We start from the raw sequence: 3,263 nt of genomic DNA, 5'->3' as shown, positions 1-3,263 counted from the left end.
GGGGGGGGGGGCGCTGAGGGCTGGGGGCTGTCTGTCGGCTGTAACTCTACCTTCGTTTGTTTGCTTACAGCATCCACCCGAAATGCCCATGTGTGTCTCCAGGCCCCTGTGTCAGTGGCAGCTGAACTGCTGACCCCAGGAGTTTGCAAAACACCAGGGTTATGGCCCCTTTGACATCCCAGCCCAGCAGAGCCACAGCTCGTCCTGACCCTGGCCCTGGGGAGCTAGCCCCCGGGACACCCCACACAGCCGTGCGAGAGAAGACAGGGAGATGGGGGGAGGCGGTGGGGCCAGTGAGAATGAACCTCAAAAAAGTGGTGAGGTGGGCACATTCCCCATGGCACCTGCTGCTTCCCCAGCTTGGCTGCAGCCCCTCACCTTACTGGCCAGCCCTGTGGACCTGCCCCAAACCCTCCTGCTAGCCCTTATCCAAGCCCAGGTCTCCAGCTGCTGTCAGCCCTCCAGCTGCTGTCAGCCCCACAGCCCCCACCCCATGGTGACACTGGGGCTGGCACAGGAACTGTGCCTCTCTCCGGCTCCTGTGCCCAGGGCCATGTCTGGTCTCTATGTCACTCTGCACACCTCTATTTTGGTAAGGTAGGGAAGGTGGTCCCAGAAAATCCCACAGCCAGAGTCTAGAGACAGCCTGTAACTGTTTTCTCCCAGGCACAAGCTGTGGTAGGGGACTTCACACCATCCTGGAGCATGGCCATGGCACATACAAGATGCCTAAACTCCCATCACTGTGCAGACACCATCTCCAGGGTGTGCAGGGTTGGGTCAGGTCTTCAGGGAGCCAGCCTAGGCACAGGAACAAGCACCCAGGGAGTTCAGATGGTGTTGAGAATTCTCCAATGACTCTGCTCCCACTTTTGACCCAGGAGCCCAAATCCCATCTCTCAAGGGCCCAGCCCCACCACTAGACCATGCTGACTTCCACCATGAGCTGAGCACCAGGAGGTCTAGAGGGCACACCTGCCACAGACAAAATCCCTGTCCCCTCTACTCTTCATCCTCTGCTCTGCCCATCAGCACAACCCTTCTTATCCATCCCCAAAAATCTCATGCACTGCAACTCAGGGTTCTCCACCCCTGTGAGAGCCCATTGTCGGAGCAGGGATTGGAGTCACAGAGGCAGTATAGGGTGTCCCACAGTCCTTATGCAGAGCCATCACCAGTAAGGACACCACGGAGGCCAAATCCTGCCTATCCAGCCTAGGGCTCTGCCACCAGTGAGGCTGGGGACAGGGGACTGCAAGGTCCCTGTGCTCCCTTCAGTGGTCCCCTGGGAGGATCCCTCCAGCAGATCCTCAATCCCCCTGGGGCACAGCTGAGCTGCTCTGGGCAGACCCCGTCCCCCAGCTACCACCAGCCCTGGCAGGGACATGTGGCCAGCAGTGATGTTTCTGCCAGTGTCGGGGACAGCCCAGCCCAGAACGATTAGATTCACGCCTTGGAGGGGTCAAAGGCCAAGACACCTGTGACCTCTGGGTATCTTGGCTGCGGCTGTTGAACACAGAGCTGCTAACACCGCCCTGACACGAGGTGGGCTGCACGAGGGATGTGGGTGGGGATGGCACGGGGTGGCTGTGATGGAGCCTGGCTCAGACTGTCTTGCATGGGGCTCTCTACCACAGCCCAACCGTGTTCATTTTTAGCACCTGCTTTATGTGTTTGTGAATTTAAACCCAACTCATGGCACAACCCCTACTCCAGTGCCACCCCATGCTCTTCCAGCACCTTCTGCTGTGTCATCCCCACTGCAGACCATAAAGCCATAGCTGTGGCAGCAGCACCTTCATGGAAACAGCCCCCTCTTGTATTCTGGGCAGCACTGTGGAGCAGAGGACACATGTCCCCACTGCAAGCAGACACACTGAGCAGCTACTGAAGTCTGCAAACGCCCAGAGCAGAGCCTGGCCATAAGCAACTTCCTGCGCCGGGATGTGCAGCCTGGAGCAGCCCTGGTAAATCAGCCTCCAGCACCTGTTGTGGAGCCAAGAGCTAGAGGAGCCCCTTCTCCTCCTGCAGAGAAGTTGGTGGGGCAAAACCCGACATGTTCAGGCTCCCAGCCAGCTCGAGGCACACTGGGGAGGACCCAGCACATGACCAAGCACCAGCGAGCAGGAGATGACCCCAGACCTAAATTTCAGCTTCTTCAGCAGACAGAGCTGTTCCCACACAGTGCACCAGTGCCATTTCCCTCTGCAAGGTGTGTTGGTGGGAAGAGGTTGGGAATTATGGGCAGCCTGACCCTTCTAGATCCTGCTGCTTCATCTCTTGTTGCAGTATGTCCCTAGCTCAGCTCTGCCAGGGCCAGCCCCGTGTGTTAGGGTACGGGTGGCTCTGTGAGGCAATAGCTGAGGTACCTGTGCCCACTGCTCAACAGGACAGAATGGGGATAGCAGTCAGCTAATGTTGCAGAGATTGGGTCACTCATGACACCCACCAAGGGTGGTCCTGGCTGGGGGTGGCTCTGCTGGCCCTTTTCCTGGCTCCTGCTGCCACCGAGGTGCCACTACACCCCACAGCTCTCATACCCACCTCACAGAGCCGCTGCATCCGGGGATAACGGGGGATGCTGCCTCTCCAGGGGTGTCCCACTACCTTCCTCTGTAACCCAGGCAGCCAAGCTTCAGAGAAAAGCAGCACTACCCCAGTTCAGTGTGGGAACCAGCAACAGAGAGCTCATGGAGCAGGGGACCAGCCCCACCTACAGCACGGTTACAGCTGCGCCTCTCGGCCACCCTGGGGCCGAGTTCTCAGCCGTGGAGAGTTGAAACCCAGCAAGAAAATTGTTGGGGCAGGCCTGGCTGGGGCATCACAAGGAAAACCACTGCCTGGCCACACTCAGCAGAGCAACTCCCCATCCTGCTGCTCCATCCCTGAAAAAGCAACTCAGACCTGACCTTTGAAACCAGAGCATCCTCTGGGAGCTGCCAGGCTGGGCCAGCGACCTGGCTTGGGGCAGGCAGCCAAGTTGCAACCCAGCAGGGCTGCAGCTGGGCCAGGCTCCACAGCGAGTAGCCTGAGCCTCTTGCCGGGTGCAGCACACCAGTTCAGGGAGGGCTATGGAGAGTGTGAAAGCATGGGTGCATGGCCATGGTGCTCGTGCATGGTGACCTCCACACTGAGCTGTGATACTGCCACATTTCTCTGCTGCATGGCTCAACCAGGGTCAGGGTTCCCTGGTGCTGCAGGAGCCAGGAGGGATCCATCCCCAGTGCTGTCAGCATGCAGAGCCCTGAAATGCAGCAGACATG

This window comes from Athene cunicularia (assembly GCF_003259725.1).
Source record: "Athene cunicularia isolate RWA chromosome 6 unlocalized genomic scaffold, athCun1 chr6_part1, whole genome shotgun sequence".
Taxonomy (NCBI): domain Eukaryota; kingdom Metazoa; phylum Chordata; class Aves; order Strigiformes; family Strigidae; genus Athene; species Athene cunicularia.
Note: the sequence above shows the minus strand (reverse complement) of the source record.